General features: G+C 43.5%; 1 protein-coding gene across 1 annotated transcript in view; it reads right to left on the bottom strand.

The window, feature by feature from the left end:
- atp10a (ATPase phospholipid transporting 10A) overlaps positions 1-21,279 on the bottom strand; it is a 437,297-nt gene that overhangs the window by 353,268 nt on the left and 62,750 nt on the right. Inside the window, exon 2 of the mRNA XM_072262735.1 lies at positions 13,314-13,498. The gene's annotated coding sequence lies outside the window, so the exon portion shown is untranslated. The remainder of the gene's footprint in view (positions 1-13,313; positions 13,499-21,279) is intronic.

Genomic DNA, 21,279 nt, shown 5'->3' with positions numbered 1-21,279 from the left:
TTCCTATCCATGTGATCCATTTCAGATCTTGGGTGGAAAAAGTTACCCTTCAGGTTCTTATCAAATCTCATCTCCCTCAATTTAACCCCATGCCCTCTAGCTCTTTTCCCCTAATCTGAGCAAAAGACTGTGCCCATTCACCCTGTCAATGCTCCTTATAGTTTTATATACTTCTATGTAAGATCACTCTTCATTCTTCTGTGCTCCAGTGAAAAAATTCTTAACCTACTCAGCCTCACTTCATACCTCTGTCTCTTATGTCCTTGTACATCTCCTCTGCATTCATCTTAGCTAACAGGTATGTTTTCTATTAGCAGCCTGACCAAAACTAATGATACTATTCCAAATACAGTTTCATCAATGTCTTGGTTTTAAAGGTGAGCTTAATTTGTCACATGTACAACAAAAAAACCGTGAGAAGCATTGTTTGTGTCAAACCAGACCCATGAGGATTGCGGTGAGGGCAGTCCACCGGTGTCGCCACGCTTCCAGCATCAACATAGCATGCCCACAACTCCCTAGCTCTTAACCTAACTATATGCCTATGGATTGTGGGAGGAAACCAGAGCACCTGGAGGAAACCCACATGGCCATGGGGAGAACGTACAGACAGCAGCAGAAATCGAACCCCCAAAATGATCCCTGGCGCTTTGCAGCGATTGAGTGAACCGCTACACTACAATGCCATTGTACAACTGCGATACAGCACACCAGCTTCTGTAATCAATTTCCTGACTGATGGAGGCCAGAGTGCTAAAAGGTTTCTATACTATCCTCTCTACATGTGACACTACTCTCAGGGAAGTATGTACCTGTACTCCTTGGTCCCTCTGTTCTGCGTCGCTTCCCTACAGTGTGCAGTGAAAATCCTACCCTCACTGTCTTCCCAAAATACAACACCCTGTATTTATCTGTATTGAACTCCATTCGCCATTCCTCAGCCCACTTACCCAGCTGATCAAGAACCCTCTGTACGTCCTGATAATGATTTTCACTGTCAATACTACCCTTATTTTACTGAAACCTGCAATTCTATTAACTCTACATTATATATTCTCATCTGAATCACTGAGAGAACTTATTTTAAAGTATTTGGTGAAATGGTGAAGTCTCTTACTTTTTAACAGTCGCATATAGAGAATTGATTGAAATGATCAATTTGTTTAACGAAGACACACTGACTCTGGAGATTTTCAGAAGAACACTTCAATGAACTTCCATTCTATATTGATTGCTTACAGAAATAAGGGCATTGACAGCATGGAGAGCATTTGGTGTCCATATCTAATTATCCCTGAATATTTAACAAAGATAGCTTTGAGGTCACTGGTAGTACAAAATCATCATCATCATTAGGTGGTGTGGCTCCCTATGACATTCCATCTGTCTTTAAGATCCCCTTCACATTATTGTTCTTACTCTTTTCTCTACCCATGACCATGATTATTCTTGGCAAATTTTTCTACAGATGTGGTTTGCCATTGCCTTCTTCTGGTCAGTGTCTTTACAAGACAGGTGACCCCAGCCATAATCAATACCTTCAGTGTCGAATAACCAGAACTTGTGATATGCACCAGCTGCTCATCCGACCATCTACTCCCTACTCTCATGGCTTTCACGTGACCCTGATAAGCAGGTAAGAGATCTCGGCCTTCACCCTGCCTTATGTAGCTGGATCATGGACTTCCTGTCAGATCGCTGGCAGGTGGTAAGAGTGGGCTCCCTCACCTCTGCCCCTCTGACCCTCAACAAAGGTGCCCTCAGGGCTGTGTACTAAGCCCCCTTTTTTACTCTCTGTATACCCATGACTGTGTCATCACCCACAGCTCCAATCTGCTAATTAAGTTTGCTGACGACACTACACTGATTGGCCTAATCTCAAATAATAATGAGGCAGCCTGCAGAGAAGAAGGTATCATCCTGACATAGTGGTGTCAAAGAACAACCTCTCCCTCAAAGTCACAAAAAACAAAGGAGCTAGTTGTGGACTACAGGAGGAAGGGAGATAGGCTAGTCTCTATTTACATCAATGGTTCTGGGGTTGAGAGGGTGAACAGCTTTAAGTTCCTTGGCATATACATCACCGAGGATCTCATGTGGATTGTACATACTGGCTGTGTGTTGAAAAAGTACAATAGCACCTCTTTCAACTCAGACAGTCGAGGAAGTTTGGTATGGGCTCCCAAATCCTAAGAACTTTCCACAGGGGCACAATTGAGAGCATCCTGACTGGCTGCATCACTGCCTGGTATGGGAACTGTACTTCCCTCAATTGAAGGACTCTGTAGAGAGTGGTGTGGACAGCACAGCCCATCTGTAGATGTGAACTTCCCACTTTTCAGGACATTTACAAAGACAGGTGTGTAAAAAGGGCCCAGAGGATCATTGGGGACCTGAGTCACCCCAACCACAAACTGTTCCAGCTGTTGCCATCCTGGAAACAGTACAACAGCATAAAAGTCAGGACCAACAGGCTCCGGAACAGCTTCTTCCACCAGGCCATCAGACTGATTAATTCATGCTGATACAATTGTATTTCTCTGTTATATTGACTGTCCTGTTGTACATACTATTTATTACAAATTACTATAAATTGCACATTGCACATTTAGACAGAGACATAACATAAAGATTTTTACTCCTCATGTATGTGAAGGATGCAAGAAATAAAGTCAATTCAATTCAATTCAAGTGCTACACCTTGCCCAAGGGTGACCCGCAGGCTAGCAGAGGGAAGGAGCGCCTTAAACCTCCTTTGGTAGATACATATCTACACCCCACCACCCTAGTGCAAACTACAAAGTAAATTTATTATCAAAGTAAGAGATTCATTTTCTTGTAGGCACCCACAGGAAAACTAAGGAATACAATAGAATCCACAAGTAACCCCACACAACAAAGACTGAGAAACATTTAATGAGAAAAAGGGGACAGATCAGGCAAATAATAAAAACAGGTAAACAAATAACGCACAGAATGTGAGCTGCAGAGTTCCTGAAAGTGAGGTCAGTCCACAGCTACAGAGTCAGATCAGCTGTCAGGCGAGTGAACCCGATCCAGGAGCCCGATGGCTGCAGGGCAGCAGTTACTCCTGGACCTGGCAGTGTGGGACCTGTGCTGCACCTCGCACCCTATAGTAATAGCGAGAAGAAAGGGAGACGAGTAGTGTGATCACTGGCGTTCTGTACGATGTTCTTTCTCCAAACGGGTTGTCTATTAGTGAGGTTCAGGTGGCTGTAGAGGCCGATCTGGGACGCGTATAAATGGGGAATGCCTGTGTGTGACTTTGTATAACACGGGCAGCCACCACGCGCTCTTTGACAGATCGGGGTCAGGGTCTGGTGGCGTCGAATGCAAGACGACTGGGGACCCTTCACTGTTGCAGCCTTCCTCCACCTTCACTGCCATTGTGATTGTCATCATCTTCTGCCACCTTCACCGCTGGGGTCTTGGTTGGGTCGCTGTTGGTCTGGAACAGCCCCTTCACCTTATCACCGTGGGTGATCCTACCAGGGGCTAACAGCCAGACGGCTAAACGGCAGCCAGCATCACTCTCAGGATCTCGGGGGCTCATGAGTCCCTCCACCACCACAAGGTGACAAACTTCTCCGAGTCCCTGGTAGGCCATGCCAGACACAGATATCGACGGAATTGTACAGCATGGAAATCAACTCTTTGGTCCACTGTAAGATGCTGTCTGTTGTACCCATCTACACTAATACTGTTTACTTGTTACAAGTCTGTAGCATTCTCTCCCTAAAGGATATTGAATAGGTTTTTACAGAACAACAGACTAGATTCATAGGTTACACCACCAAGGCTGGTCTTTTGTTTAGTTCTTTGAATTTAACTTCTCCCTGCTGATAGTGGGCTATCCAATGGCCCCAAACTCAGACTCCCTAATATAAACACAAGCGATTCTGCAGATACTGGAAATCCAGAGTAACACACACAAAATCTTTAGCTGTGAATCTGTGGAATTCATTGCCACAGACATCTGTGGAGGCAAAGTCATTGGGCATATTTTAAGCAGAGAATGACAGGTTCTTGATTAGTAAGGGTGTCAAAGACTATAGGAAGAAGGCAGGAGAGTGGATTTGAGAAGGATATTAAATCAGCTCTGATGGAATGGTGGAGCAGACTTGATGGGCCAAATGGTCTAATTCTGCTCCTATAATTTATAAATGCTGGGGGAACTCTGCAGGTCAGGCCCCTTCTATGGAGAGGGATAACGTTTGACATTTTGGGCAGAGACCCTCGACTTAATCTCCACACTACATCACCCAGCTTCAAGTCAAATCCGTGAGCCAGGTTGTGCATAGTTAAAGTTCCAATCAGATATTCCTGGACTCACACTGCTTTACAGCAGAATTCCAAATTTCACAGCGATGCATTGTAGGTACAGCTACCACTGAAGAACTATTGTGCTTCTATGGCCTTGAAACAAAGCTTTGGAGGATTCACAGAACAATACAAACAGACACTGTTAAAATATGTAAAGGGTTGTCTGGAAATAAATTACATTACAAGATATGCCATTCAGCAAAAGTGCTTTCCTATGTTCTTCCTGCAGTATTATTCCAGCATCTATGGAGAGGAATAAATAGTCAACAATTCCTGATGAAGGGTCTTGGCCCGAAACATCGACTCTTGAATTAGTTCCACAGATGCTGCATGACCTGCTGAGTTCCTCCAGCATTTAGTGTATGTATGCTCTGGAATTTCCAGAATCTGCAGAATCACTAGTTTGGTATATTTTACAGCAGGTGGCATGCTTTCACACTGCTAAATCCTTCCCAACCCATCCACTCCCTCTACTTCTTTACCCAATTGGCCAAAAAATATTCTTTTTCTCAGATCACAGGAAAGCCAGCAACTAATGCACGGTTAGTCCAAACCTTGTTCAGCAGTTGTGGTGTTGGTTTATTAACCTGATTAAGAGGTAATGAAGCGTGGTGTTTATGTTATTAGATTGGTAATTCGGCAACTGTAAATTCAAATCACAGCAGCTCATTTCCAAAAATCTGTTCGTAAGACACACTCAGAGGCCACTTTATTAGATATTTCCTCTAACTAATAAAATGGCCATTGGGTGTATGTCTGTAATCTTCTGCTGCTGTAGCCCATCCACTTCAAGGTTTGTTGTGTCGTGTTTTCAGAGATGTTTTTCTACACACCACTGCTGTAACACATGATTATCTGAGTTACTGTTGCCTTCCCTTGGGCACGAACCAGTCTCCTCTGATCTCTCTCATTAACAAGATTTCTTGCTCCTAGGACTGCTGCTCAATGAATGCTTTTTTTTGTTTCTGGCACCATTCTCTGTCAATTCTGTTGTGTCTCTGTGGAGACTGTTGTGTGTGAAAATTCCAAGAAATCAGCAGTTCTGAGATAATGAGGGGACTATTTACTTAATATTAAGAGTACATACCGAGGTGGACTGATAGGATTCCCTGAAGCATGAAACACCTTGAAGTCATGGGCTTAATGGCATGTATAACATCGTCTGATTAGGGTGCCCTAGCACATGTCAAACTTAAATTACTCTTCATTACCCTGTTGAAAGCACAAAAATTGTTAGCAGAGATCTTTGAACACAGTCCTTGTTCGAGAAGGATAAAGAAATAGTATTTTTTTCTTTGTCAAGGAAGGTGTGACAAAGACGTTTCTCTTCTACCGAATGCACTAACCTCGAAGAGGACCACAACTTGTCATAGGGTTTGGAGGCTTGCGTGCCTCAGCGACCTAGAAAGCTATGCTGGCTGGAATCAGGGCCTTGTGCTTTGGCTGTTGGTAGGGTCACCCCTTGCCGAAGAGGTCAAAGGGTGGAGGTCAGGCTAAGAATGGTCCACCAGTATCTCAGTTTTGGGTGTTCAGCTCAGGGCTAACATCCCAGACTGGTCAAATAAAAATTTAATGAAACAGCAATGAACATTTCTTCTATATCTATATAAAATCAGTATTCCTGAGTCTCCAACTGAGACTTGCATGGCCGACAATAACGAAAACCAAGAGGAAGCCACTGGCATGATGAAGGAAGCCCTGAACACTGCCAAGACCAAGACCCAAACTGGTTTTTGGAATGTACAAACCATGTACAAGACTGTACAAGTTACCGCAGAAATGCATCATTACAACCTACGTTTACTGGGCTTCAGTGAAAGCAGATGGACAGGGTCTGGCAGACTGGGCAGCAACTGAGAAACAGTTTATTACTCAGGAAGGGAAGATGGTCAGTTGTCAGTTTGAAAAAAGGCATTGAGAAGGGCTTGCTGAAGTGGAAACAGTAGGCTGATGAGAGTCAGGCTGAAAGGGAAGCAAATGAACGTGAATGTGATCCAGTGCTATGCTCCAACTAATGACATTGAAGAAAAGGACGCTTTCTATGAACAACACCACACCATGACATAATTATCATCTTGGGAGATCTGAACATCAAATTGAGAAAAAGCAGCTTACACTTCACTTGGTCAAGGTCATGCATGGATGTGGAATGATGATAAACAATGGTTAAAGACTGGTAGAATTCTGTGCTATGAACAATCGGGTCATAGGAGGCACCCTCTTACCACACCGTGAAGTCCAAAAACTGACATGGTGGTCAACCTATGGGCACGACAAGAACCAGATAGACCCTTTGATGATTAATGGTACGTAGAAATAATCCTTGCAGGATGTAAAGGTGAAGCAAGGAGCAGAAAGAGGACATGATCGTCACCTTGTTCTAGCAGTGGTAAAACTCACACAGAGAAGCTCTGGGATCAGAACACATGTACAAAGATGTATTGATGTTGAGAAGCTCAAGGACACCTGTGTGAGACCTGCCTTCACCATTCAGCTTAAGAACAGATTTCAGGGCTTGCAAGACTTTGAAGAGGATGTGTCTATAGACAGGATTGAAATAATGAGGAAACAAATTGCCTCAGTCTTCAAGGGGAAAGCTGGAAAGAAGAACAAAAATGGATACAGCAGGAAACATGGACGGTCCTAGAAGAAAGATGGAAAATTAAGAAGAGAGCGTTAGTTTCAAAATCAACAGAAATTAAGGTGGAACTTCACCTAGCATACGTTGAAGCCAACAAAGAAGTGAAGAGACTTGTAAGAATAGAGTTACAAAATACACGTGGACTAAGATGTTAACTGTCCTGTGCTATCACCAGTGGGATCATCAGTTGATCTGCCACCTGTCTTCAGGAGTTTCAGCCCGCTTATGACCAAGACTCCCTTGAGGTGGTGGGCCAGCAGTGCTAAAGCACCATCTCCCACTGGTGAGCTTAAAAACTTGGCATCTGCCTCTAACAGAGTTGTTGGTCACTTCCATCCAACAGATAGTCTGCTCTTCAGGTGTCTATGCAACTACTGAAGTGTTTGTAAGATATGTATACACTGTCTGACTACCCGCCCTTCTGGACGTACTTGGTCCACACCCATGCTGATCCTTTTTCTGCTGCCTCAGCTACAGCCCTGCTGGTTGACTTGATCTCTCTTCTAGTGAAGCCAAGGTCACGCAGCCACTTCTGGAGAGTGAACGCAATAAACCCACAGCAGCCTACTTCGAATGGATAGCATGAGACCTTCCACCCTCTGTCTCTGCACTCTGATCTTAATTCTGCATACTTGGTTAACTTGCGCTCATGGTTAGCTTGTGCTCATGTAAGAAAAGAGAGCCTCTGTTAACATGGAAGACCTTGGAGAGGAGGCTGAAGCAGCATCCATTTGAGGTGATCAGGAAATTATATACAAGATCTCAATATCGGTATGTGGAAAGATCCAGGCCAGGTCCAGTGGTCCCATGAGAGGTAATAATGGTCTGCTTTCGACAACTGAGGAAGACCAAGAAGCATGGTGGACAGAGTATTTTGGAGGATTACTGAATAGACTACCACCAAATGAAGAACCTGACATACAAGAGGCAGCAGAAAGCCTTGACGTCAACACAGATGCACCCGAGAAAGAAGAGGTTGTTGCTGTGATTAAACCATTAAAGATCAGCAAAGCTCCAGGACATGACAATTTGAATGCCGAACCGTTCGAATCTGAACCAAAAGATGCAGCATCTATCCTGTATCCACTGTTCACTACAATCTGGGAAATATGACAAGTACCGAAGAACTGGAGAAAGGGAGCTTCAGTTAGAATCCCCAAGAAAAGAGCATTAAGTGATTGTAACAACTGGTGTAGCATCACACTTTTGTCAGAATCCAGCAAGATTCTCACCAAAGTCATTCTCGAATGAATTACAGATGATGTTAATGTGTGCTTGAGGAAAGAGGAAGTTGGCTTCAGAAAGAACAGAGGCTGTATCGACCAGATCTTCAGTTGTGTAACATTATAGAGCAGCGCACAGCGTGGCAGAAACAAACGCATGTAAATTTCATGAACTTTTAAAAGGCTTTTGATAGCATCCACAGGGAGAGCCTCTGGCAAATTCTCAGATCATACAGAATCTCTCCCAAAGTTGTCCAGCTTATCCAGGATTTCTATGTTAGCTTCTCCTGCACAGTTGGGGACTGCAGTTTGAGCTTTGAAGTCAAGACAGGAGTCAGGCAAGGCTGTATGAAGTCAGCAATGTTATTTAACCTGGTGATTGATTGAGTTATAAGGCAATGAAAGACAATGAAGGATAAGCAGAGGGGCAATAAGTGGACTCTATTCTCTGCTTTGGAAGGCTTTGACTTTGTGGATGACTTCACATTACTATTACATACACACCAGCACATGAAAGAGAAAACTCAGAGCCTGCATACCTTTTGTGGATAAGTTGGATTCAGTATGTCAGAGAAAGATTGAGACCAAGTCCCTGAATGTAGAGTCTCCTTCTCCCATCAAGCCATAGTGCATAGACTTACCCAGCACTGGCAGATTCTCCTGCCTGGGCAGCATCATTTGGCAGGATGGTGGGAACAAGGACAACATCGAGTGCAAACTTGGCAAAGCGAGAAACCTCTTCAGATCAATGAGCAACATATGGGTATCACCCAAGTACAGTGCCCATGCTAAGAGGAAGCTATACCAGAGCTATGTTCTGTCCACACTCCTGTGTGGGTCAGAATGTTGGTGCACGGCAGAGGGTGACCTTGCTGAGCTGGCATCATTTCCCACCATGAGCTTTCAGAAGATCCTCTATATGTCCGGACAAGGTAGATCTCCAAGCACACCCTAATCCTTCAGTGTCTTCAGAGGACATGGCCACAATCACCATGCGGAAATGTTGGAGGTGGATTAGGCACGTGATGAGAAAAGAGGATAACCCCATCATTGAGATAGCACATCTTTGGACCCCTGAAGGGTGGAGGAAACATGGGAAACCAAAGACAACTTGACACCATATTGTATAGACAGAAATGAGGACTCTAAACCACTCCTGGGGCGCAGTTCAGAAGATGGCCAAGGACCGACAGAGATGGGGACCTTCACTGCTGCTCTAAATGCCAGCAGTCTAATGAGAAATTAACTTAACTAACAAACGTACTAAATATACACTAAGAGCACACTTTGTTAGGTACCTCCTGTACCTGATAAATTGGCCACTGAGTGTATGTTCATGGCCTTTTCCTGCTGTAGCTCATTTACTTCAAGGTTTGATTTGTAGTGCATTTAGAGATGCTCCTCTGCCTACCACTGTCTTAACTCGTGGTTATTTGAGTTATTGTCACCTTCCTGTCAACTTGAAACAGTCTGATCATTCTCCTCTGACCTCACTCATTAGCAAGGTGTTTTCACCCACAGAACTGCCACTTACTGGGTGTTTTTTTGTTTCATACACAATTCTCTGTAATCTCTAGAGACTTGTGTTTGATAATCCCCAGACATCAGCAGTTCCTGAGGTACTCAAACCACCCTGTCCGGCACTAACAATCATTCCACGGTCAAAGTCACTTAGATCACATTTCTTCCCCATTCGGATGTTTGGTCTGAACAACAACCGAACCTCTTGACCATGTCTGCATGCTTTTATGTATAGACTTGCTGCCACATGATTGACTGATTAGATACTTGCTTTAACAAGTAGGTGTACAGGTGTAGCTAATAATATAGTCACTGAGTGTATGTCTCTGTAAAAGCAACCGTGAAACTGTTAGAATATTGTAAAAAAATCTGAGCTAGTTCACTAACATTTTCCAGGGAAAGTGGTCTAATTACCTTTATCCAATATTTGACATCTGACTTTCTTTGAAGGGCTTTTGTAGTTACAAGAGAAGTTGCACTTTTCAGGATGGGATATGCATGTAAAGAGTATCATAGGATAGATATGGCACAGAAGAGAGCCTTTGGACCACCGAGTCCATACCAAAGCCTTGTAGAGTAATCCTAGCAATCCCATTCATCAGTAGTTTCATATCTGATAACTGAGAGAAACCCAAATTTCTTTGGTAATTGCCTCTGAAGGTACAACTGACATTTGCATTGTGCCTTTGATGTAAAATCTCTCAAGAGTACATTGTTAAACACAATTTGACACTGAGTCATGTATTGGCTATTGGGGAAGAAGAGCAAAGGCTTGGAAGAGGTTTTGGAGGAAAGTCTTAAAAGAAGAGAGAGGGATGGAAGAAATGAGTGGTTTAGTAAGGGGATTCCAGAGTGTAAAGAGATCAAATTTGGTGATGTACGAGGGCCTGGAATTGAAACAGTTCAAAGTAGAATTAATTATCAGAGTACATAATGTACACATCACCACATACACCCCTGAGATAGACAACAGACGATAGACGATAGATAATAGGTGCAGGAGTAGGCCATTCGGACCTTCGAGCCAGCACCACCATTCACTGTGATCATGGCTGATCAGCCACAATCAGTACCCCGTTCCTGCCTTCTCCCCATGTCCCTTGACTCTGCTATCATTAAGAGCTCTATCTAAGAGATCCTTTTTCTGTGGGCATACTTAAAAAATCTATAGAACAGTAACGCTAAACAGGATCCGCTTATGGTAAACATCAGGAACTGTAAACTGCAAACAAACTGCAAATGCAGATAGTAAATAAATAGCAATAAACAATGAGCTTGAAATAACAAGATGAAAGAGTTCTTAAATGAGTGTAGTTATCCGCTTTTGCTCAGGAGCCTGATGGATGAGGGGTAGTAACTGCCTGGGTGGTGAGGATCTTTGACGATGGATACAGATATCGGCACAAGTGTCTCAGAGTTATGTAGGGTATCAGGTGGCATCAGAGATAGTGAAGGGCAGGCTCAAAGGAGGCTAAATTAAGGAAGAGATATGTAAAAGTCTGTCATTGCTGGACATAATGCCAGTCTCATCAGTGAGCACAGGGATGGTGGGACTTGGTCTGGCCTAGGGAAAGAGTACAGGGATAGAGAAAAGTTGAGACCTGGTGCAAGACCAGGACATGGTGAGTAAGCACAGAGATGAAATGAAATTGGCAGTTGGTGTGAGTCAGGACACAGACTGCACAATGTTGGTTGATTTTCAAATGTGTTTTCCCAAAGAACCTCTGAAAATAGCTTTGTATACAGGGAACAATCTATGAAACAAATGAGACCAGACAGCCTACATTGGCTTGCGAAATGCCCACTTGTACAATGCTTTATTTCCAATTGTTTAATATACCAATTTTGCTCCAGTCATTTTTCCCTCCAGTGCAGAAACATTTCTTGCTGATGATTATACACTCAGTGGCCAATATATTAGGTACATCTGCTTGTTAAAAAAAATCCATGCATTCCACTGGGTGGACACACAGACTCCTTACAGACAGTGCTGGAATTATACTCTAAACTCCGGAAAGTCCAGGCTGTAAGAGTGTTGCACTAACCCTTACTCTACGTCGTCCCCTTTTCAAATCTGAAGAAGGGCTCAGCCCGTAACGTCAGCAGTTTCTTTAATTCCATAGATGCTGCCCGATCTGCTGAGCTCCTCCAGCATTTTGTGCATGTTCTGTTGAATTGGATTTGACATCGGCTTCGTGAGAGAACACCGACCCTGTGGACTACCTCTAGTCACTGGCATGCTGACTTTGTCCTATCTTGTCCTCCATAATACCATTCTTAACAATTGACTCCAACATCTTCTCGACCACTGAGGTCAGGCTAACTGGTCTATAATTACCTTTCTGCTGCCTCTCTCCATTCTTAAAAAAGTGGAGTGATTTTTGCAATTTTCAAGTCCTCCAGAACCACGACAGAGTCCTACGATCTTGAAGGATCATTACTAATGCCTCCGCAATCTCTACCGTTACCTCTTTCAGCACCCTTGGGTGCAGTTGTTCTGCTCCCAGTGACTTATTCACTTCTAGGTCTTTCAGCCTTTTGTGCACTCTCTCCCTTGTAATAGAAACTGCACTCACTTCTCTTTCCTCACACCCTTCAGCATTGGGCACACTGTTAGTAAAATACTGATGTAAAATACTCATTTAGTTCATCTGCCGTCTCTTGTCCCCCTTCATTATTTCTCCAGTCTCATTTTCTAGCAGTCCTATATCCACTCTCATCTCTCTTGTCTTTACATTCTTGTAAATGCTTTCACTATCCACATTGATGTTGTTTGCTAGCTTGCTTTCATATTTCATCTTTTCCCTCCAAATGATTCTTCTAGTTGCTTTCTGTAGGTTTTTAAAAGCTTCCCAATCCTCTATCTTCCCACTAATTTTTGCTTTGTTGTATGCCCTCTCTTTTGCTTTAACCTTAGTGTTGACTTTGTCAGCCACGATTGTGCTATTTTGCCTTTTGAGTATTTCTTTTTTTTTGAATACATCTATCCTGCACCTTCTTCATTTTTCCCAGAAACTCGTGCCATTGCGGCTCTGTTGTCATCCCTACCAGAATCTCCTTCCAATTTACTTCGGTCAACTCCTCTCTCATTCCACTGTAATTTCCTTTACTCCACTCCGCTACATAAGACTTTATTTTCTCCCCATCAAATTTCAAGTTGAACTCAGTAATAATGTGATCACTGGCTCCTAAGGTTCCTTTTCCTTAAGATCCCTAATTGGCTCTGGTTTATTACATAACACCCAATCTAGTATAGCTGATCCCTTAGTAGGCTCAATGACAAACTGCTCTTAAAAAGTCATTTCAGAATCAGAATCAGAATCCTTTATTATCGCCAAGTATGTGGACACATACAGGGAATTTGATGCCGGTTTCCCTGAGCTTTCGCTGTACAGAATCAAAAAGCAAACAAAACAATAGTGCAAATAATCGTGAACTATATACAATGAGGTGTACCTGTGTATGTACAGGTGGACTTAGTTTATAATAGACTAAAATTCAAGTGTTCGTAAGACTGATGGCATACGGAAAGAAACTGTTCTTGTACCGATTTGTCCTGGCATACAGTGATCTAAAGCACCTACCAGAAGGAAGGAGTTGGAACAGGTGATGTCCAAGGTGTGATGGGTCTACAATGATGCTGCTTACTCGCTTCCTGACTCTAGATGCACATAAGTTCTGGATCGAGGGCAGCTTCACCAATAATCCTTTCCGCAGCCCTGACGGTTCTTTGGAGTCTATCCTTGTCTTGTTTGGTAGCTGCTCCAAACTAGACAGTGATGAACAAAGAGAGAACAGACTGGATTATTCCTGAATAGAATTGAATCAACAGCTCCTGAGGCAGGAGCCATAGCCCTATTTATTTCATAGCCATTCAATAAATTCACTCTCTTGAGGCCCATTACCAACCTGATTTTCCCAATCTATCTGCATGTAGAGGCAACAGACAATCTGGGTGTCCAGTTCATGTCCACAGAATCTTCTGTCTGTTTCTCTAACTATTGAGTCCTCTATCACTGCTGCTCTCCTCTTCTCCCTCTTTCCCTTCTACACAATGGACCCATGCTCAGTGTCAGCAACCTGGTCTCCATGGGAGGTCACCCCCAGATGAGTATCCAAAACAGTATACTTATTATTGAGGGGAATGGCCATGGGGGTGTTCTGTGTTAACTGCCTATTCTCCTTCCCATTCCTTCTCCTGACAGTCACTCAGCTACCCACCTCCTGCAACTTAGGGGTGATTACTTCCCTGTCACTCCGATTGATGATCTCCTCACTTTCAAGTACTAGCCGAAAGAGGATCGACTTGGGTAGGGCATGCACTGTGAACAGTGAGGAACTGCAGAATGTGGTAGCACAGAGATATCTGGGAATACAGATCCATAATTCCTTGAAAGTGGCTTCACAAGTAGATAGGGCTGTAAAGAGAGCTTTTGGCATATTGATCTTCATAAATCAAAGAATTGCATAATGATTAATGCACAGATGGAGAATATTTAGTCATCAAACCAATTGGTTCCATGTAACAGCAATCCAAATACCTTCATTTCCCTATTCCCTCCTATTAGATAGTAATTTTAAAAAAAAATATGTTTTAAATCTTAAGCTATTATAATCATTATTTCATAGATGCTCCCTACCAATACCAGGCATCACCCAATTGATTTTCATGTTCTTTGCTCAATTCTTTCATGTATGCAGAGTGTTTTATGGCTCTGAGCCTGCTCTGACTAGAGTTTAGAAGGATGAGGGGGGATCACATTGAAATCTATTGAATATTGAAAGGCCTAGATAGAGTAGACATGGACAGGATGTTTCTTATTGTGGGTGAGTCTATGACTGGAGGGCACAGCCTCAGAATAGAAAGGTGTCCCTTTACAGCAGAGATGGGGAGTATTTTTTCAGCCAGAGGGTGGTGAATCTGTGTAATTCATTGCCACAGATGGCTGTGGTGGCCAAGTCACCGGGTATATTTAAAGCGGAGATTCTTGATTAATCAGGGCATCAAAGGTTACGGGGAAAATACAGGAGAATAAGGTTGAGGGGGATAATAAGTCTGCCATGATGGAGTGGTGTATCAGACTCAATGGATTGAATGGTCTAAGTCTGCTCCTGCATCTTATGGCCTTATGTGTAATCAGGGCCATTCTAATCGAGAAACTTCTCATGAACACACCAGAATCCTATCTTGCTTTTTGCTATTGCAGTGCCAGTCCACACTTAACAATTTGAAGTCCCCATTATAATCATGCTATGGCTTTTACTCATCCCCGTGATTATCCTCCGAGTTCCCCCACTAGTTGGTGGTTGACATAATTGTCTCATTAGTATAATCGCACCTTTAATATTTTTCATCTTGACAGATAGGTCCTATCCTTGATCCTTCCAAACAAAAACCTCTCTCTGCAGCATGGCATTACTTTCCAAAATCAATAAAACCACTCCCTCCTTTTCAACGTTCCTGGACACCTAGCAACCCTTCCTTGACCCTTGTTCAATCAGTGTTTATCAAGTGTGGTTAAGTGCATCTGCACTTTGCCAGCTTTTGTGATATGCACCTTGCACTTTGCAATCCTGTTCTGTAAACCTGGCTGGCTCTTTTTGCGTAGTCTGGTTTTAGTCATAGTGATACAGCACAAAGACATGTCCTACAGACTAGCAAATGGCAGAAGTGGTAGGTGGAGGTCAACCTGGAAAGGAGTGAAGTGATTCACTTTGGAAGGTTGAAATTGAAGGCAGAATGCAGGGTTAAGACAGGATTCATAGCAGTGTGGAGGAACAGAGTGATCGATCTTGTGGTCCATGTCCAATGATCCCTCAAAGTTCTGGCGCAATTTGATAGGGTTGTTAAGGTGGTGTATGGTGTGTTGGCCTTCATTAGTTGGGGGATTGAGTTCAAGACCTGTGAGTTACTGTTTGCAACTTTATTAATCTTTATTGGTTAGACAACACTAAGAATATTATGTGTGGTTCTGGTTGCCTCATTATAGGAAGGATGTGGAAGCTTTAGAGAGGGTACAGAGAATATTTACCCAGATACCGTCTGGAAGAGAGAGCATGTCTTATGACAATAGGTTGAGTGAGCTAGGGATTTTCTCTTTAGAGAGGAGGAGGATGAGAGGTGACTTGATAAAGGTGTACAAAATGATAAGAAGCGTAGATAGAGTGGATAGTCAGAGACTTTTTCCCATGGCAGAAATGGCTAATATGAGGGGGCATATTTTAAAATGGTTAGAGGAAAGTTGATGGTGGCTTGCAAGATATAAATGTTTTACATAGAGGATGGTAAAACATGCATGGAACACCTTGCCAGTGGTAGAGGTAGAGGCAGATACCTTAAGGGCATTTAAGAAAATCTCAGCTAGGCACATGGATGACAGAAAAATGGAGGGCTATGTTGGAGGAAAGGATTAGATTGATTTTAGAGCAGGTTAAAAGGTCGCCACAACACTGCGGAGTGAAGGGCCTGTACTGTGCTGTAATCAGAATCAGAATCACTTTACTGTCAGTATGTAAAACATACCAGAATTGATTGTGGTTCAGTGCCAAGCAGATCAGACGACACAGAAGTAACCAACAATTTACAAGACAATCGTGCAAACATGAGCATTCAACAATAGCAGAACAGTTGCATGCATAAGCACCAATAATCAAACTTAAATAAATGTGAACATATGAGCAGACGTTCAATATTGTAAAATTGTGCTGACTACCGACCTGGTTTTTATTCGCTTTGCATTCTTATCACCCCCTTCAGGGACTATCACTCACACACTAGCGGTGACCAATCAGCTTAACAACCCACATATCTACTCGTGCAAGAGGAGAGTCAGAAGATGCAAACTTCTTACAGAGTACACCTGAGGTTAGCATTGAGCCTGGGTTTCGGACCTGCGAGGCAGTGGCATTACTAACTGTGTTGCTGTGCTTAAAACTTTATATAAATTGGCTAAAAACTTACCATTACTTGTCTCTCCTAATCCTTACATTTTTAATCCTTTTTAATGATACCTTCCTGAGCCACATCTCCTGCCCAATTAGTTGAACTAGGAGTACAATAGGAGGGTACCTTCCCTGAAGTACATTGGTCTAGTACTGTTGATGTGCGTTCAGCCTGTGAAGGTTTCACCTCCTCCAGGAATCTAAAATCAATCCTTCTGGAGAACGAGAGGAGATTTGACAGAGGTATCTAAAAACCGAGGGGTATAGATAGGGTAAATGCAAGCAGGCATTTTACAAAGAGTAACACAAACAAGATGCTGGAGGAACTCAGCAGGTCAGGCAGCATCGATAGAAACGAATAAACAGTCAACGTTTTGGGCTGAGATGTCGACTGTTTATTCACTTCCATAGGTGCTGCTTGAACTGCTGAGTTCCTCCAGCATTTTGTGTGTGTGTGTGTGTTGCTTGGATTTCCAGCACATGCAGAATCACTTGGGTTTATGATTTTTACATAAAGGTTAGATGAGACAAAAATCAACTTAAGGGTGAAAGGTGAAATATTTAAGAGGAGCATGAGGGGGACATCTTCACCTGGAAGATGACGCAAGAGTGGAACAAGCTGCCAGTAGAAGTGATGGATGGGGCTTCGATTGCATCAGATAAGAGAGGTTTGGATAAATATATGGATGGGATGAGTATGGAGGCTATGGTCCAAGTGTGGGACAATGGGACTAGGCAGGACAACGGTTTGGCAAAGACTACATGGGCCAAAAGACCTGTTTCTGTGCCCTAGCACTCTGTGACTCTATGGTGCACAGCACAGGAGTAATTCAGAGATTTCTTCCTTTGAGGTCCTGCATCCTCATCCCTTTCCTGGCTCTTTAAAACATTCTTGACCTCTTGAGGGAGTGCAGCCCCCCTTTGCACCCTTCCAGTAATCAGCTGAAACTCAGTTTTCCTTGAGCTTGGCTGGGGAGGGGGAGAAAAGGAGCAGACATGATTGAATGGCAGAGCAGAGTCAATGGGCCAAATGGCCTACTTCTGCTCCTTGGTCTTATGGTCTTACGGTCTTATTCTTCTTTCCATCTGTGTCATTGGGAATGGTACAGACCATGGCCTTGAGCTGGCCACTCTCCAGAGCATTCTGCAGTTGCTAGGTACTATTTTTAATCCTGGCATGAGGAAAATGAGTTACCATTTTGGAATCGGATCTACAAATACGGAAACAGCTGACTGCTTCCCTAACTATGCAACACCCAATGGGTATTGTTCTGCTAACCTTTCTATCACCCCTTCCTCTTTCAAGATTTGAGTTACCCTGGGTGAAATGGCCGTGACTGCACTTCCCAGGTGAAACCCTTCCCCCATCAATACTCAGAATTCAATAATAGACATTATTCTTCCACCGTCTTCAACAGGGTCATACCAACAAGCTTATCTTTAACTCTCCCCAGCTTTCTACTTCCCGCTGCATGATCTCTCCATGATTTTCTTGTCAATTTGTTCATCCCCACTGATCTCCCTCCAGGCACTTATCCCTGAAAGAGGATGAAGTGCTACACTTTCCCACTCACCTCCATTCAGGGTCCCAAACAGTCCTAACTCTAATACAACACCTCTTCTGCAAGACTGTTGGGATTATCTACTGCATCTGGATGTGGCCTCCTCTACCCGAGTTCCTGAGGTATGTTGGGACCGCTTTGTCGAGTACCTTCGCTCCATCTGCAAGAGCAGGATTTCCCGGTGGGCAGCCATTTTTATTTCGGTCCTCATTATCCTACTGACACATCAGCCCATGGCCTCCTCAGCTGCCATGTTGAGCCTCCTGTCAGGAAGGAGGAGCAACACCTCATATTCCACTTGCTTAGCCTCCAACCTGATGGCGTTTTCCACTCCGGCTCCCCTCTCACCTCTAGCCTTCTCCTAACCTGCCTATCATCTCCTTCTTCCTCTTTTGCCAAGGTCCTCTCTCCTTTCCTATCAGATTCCTTCTTCTTCAATCTCTTACCTTTTCCACCTATGACCTCCCAGCTTCTTACTTCATCCTCCTCCCCCATCCACCTGACTTACCCCTCACCAGGCTTCACCAATCACTCCCTTCCCCTCCCCTCACCTACTTCTTCTGGCTTCTTCTCCCCTTCCTTTCCAGTGCTGGCAAAGAGTCTCAGCCCAAAATGTTACTGTTTATTCCTTTCCATAGATGCTGCCTGACCTGCAGACTTCCTCCAGCATTTTGTGTGTGTTGCACCTTACCATCTTCAGACATGTGTGCCTGGCTCCTTTTTGTTTTGGTCACCTCTTCTCCCCGTGTCTGCACTCTCACAGCTGCAGGGGTGACTACATCGTTGAACACCTTATGATCACATCCACAAGGCATGCTGCCACAGGGAAGCAGTATCTGTTATCAAGGACCACCACCATCCAGGCTATGCTCTCTTCCCAGCGCTGCCATCTGGCAGGAGTTACAGGTTAGGTTTCTTAAGCCCCTCACCACCAGGTTCAGGAACAGCGATTACCCTTCAACCATCAGGTCTCCCGAACCAGCCTGGATAACTTCACTCACCTCAGTACTGAATTGATTCCACAACCTATGGACTAACTTTCAATGACTCTCAACATATCTGATGACATTTGTGTAGTTTGAAGCAGAGAGGGACCGTGTCGGTTTCTGCACAAGCCTCAAAACCTGGAGTTCATTCTCCTCCAGTTGACCCCTCTTCAAAGTTCAAAGTAAATTTATTATCGAAGTACATGTATATTACCATATACGTACAGGGCTGTGCAAAAGTCTTCGACATATATATAGCCTGAGACTTTTGCATTGTGCTGTAGTAATTTTATGTATTGCACTGTACTGCTACCACAAAAGAAGCAAATTTCATGTCATATGTTAGTGATGATAAATCTGATTCTGATATGGGTCTCTATCGTAGACTGAGAGTGGGAGGGGGGGCAAAGAGTGGGAAATCATGGCTGGGAAAAGGGGAAGGGAGAGAAGAGGGAGCGGGAAGTACCAGAGAGACATTCTGTAATGATTAATAAACCAATTGTCTGTAATCAAATGACCTTGCCTGATGACTCTGAGCTGGGTGTGTCTGCACCTGCACCACCACCCCACCCCTGGCACGCCTCCTCTGTCATCTGTCCCACACTCACCCCATGGAGCTCCACTCCCGCCATTCCCAACATCCTCTGCTCCCGCCAGATTTACATACTCGCTCTCCGCTCCACGTCGACAAATACAAGATTGTACTAGGGTGTTTTGGGTACCCTCGCTATATATGTGTGCCTAAGACTTTTGCAGAGTTCTGTACCTTGAGATTCATTTTCTTACACACATTTACAGGAGCTATAAAGAAATATAATAGAATCTTTGAAAAACTATACATAAACACAGACTGACAAACAACCAATGTGCAAGTTAAGACAAACTTTGCAAATAAAACTGTTGGTCATAAAATCAGTTCAGAGTGCCGGTGAATGAAATTACCTTGAACCCGTCCAGACACAGGAATTCCTATGTGGGACAAGATAGACATTCAAGGGGTCCGAGGTTCTTTGTCACAGCTATATTTTTAAACTTAGTTCATCAAATGGAAAGAATATATTTAACATAATATTATTATTAGATTAGTTGCTGCTTTACCCGCCTGAAGTAATATTTCAAATCCCTCGCTCCTTGCGTATAAAAATGCCTGCTTACACTCACAGAAGTTTTAGGAGGCGGGCCAATGGTTCACTATTTCAGTTATCTCTTGGTCTCCAAACACAGTGTTACATAGCTGGTGGAGTTCTCTTGATGACTGTCCTAAGGCAGTGACTGGCAGCGGCAATGAGCGACAGTCTGGCAGTTCTATATTCAGATAAGTGACCTGTCTCCAATCCTGCAGGCGTTCTTCTGAGCTGGTATATATGTGTACACCCAATGTTAACTTCTTCAGAACAAACTAAACTCAAGAGGCTCCCAGACTCTCAATTTGAATGCCTTGCTTGCATTGGCAAATCAACAAAAGACTAATTCAGGGTAAAGAGAAAATTCACTGCTGCTTTGTTCTCGTTATAGAATCATGCAAATGTATGTCCCTGTCAGAAATAGGGTGATTGCTTTTCCAGACGTGGAAGCCCGATGTGAGGCCTGGAGACTGGAGGCTTGGAGGAAAGGGGCTTGTTTTCTTGCTGTTGTTTCGTTGCTTGTTGTGTTTTTTTTTGCTCTGCGTTATTCTGCCGAGCATTGTAGACATGCTATGTTGGTGCCCGAATATATGGCGACACCTGTGGGCTGTTCCCAGTACAATGCTAGGCTGTATTGTTTGTTAATGCAAATGATGCATTTCACTGCATGCTTCAATGTACATGAGATAACTAAAACTGACTCTGAAATAGGCCATTCAGTCAATCAAGTCCATGAGGGTGGAGGACAAGAATGCAAGAGGGTCTGGATATAGTGTCATAAAGTCATGGAAGAGTATAGCACAGAAATAGGCCCTATGTCCATCTAGTCCATGCTGAGTCATTTAACTGTCTACTCCTATTGATCTGTAACAGGGCCATAGCCCTGTAGACCTCTACCATTCATGTACCTATCCAAACTTCTCTTAAACTTTGAAA

This window comes from Mobula birostris, chromosome 7, assembly GCF_030028105.1.
Source record: "Mobula birostris isolate sMobBir1 chromosome 7, sMobBir1.hap1, whole genome shotgun sequence".
Taxonomy (NCBI): domain Eukaryota; kingdom Metazoa; phylum Chordata; class Chondrichthyes; order Myliobatiformes; family Myliobatidae; genus Mobula; species Mobula birostris.
The sequence above is the reverse complement of the archived record's forward strand: the minus strand, read 5'-3'. Positions and strand labels throughout refer to the sequence as shown.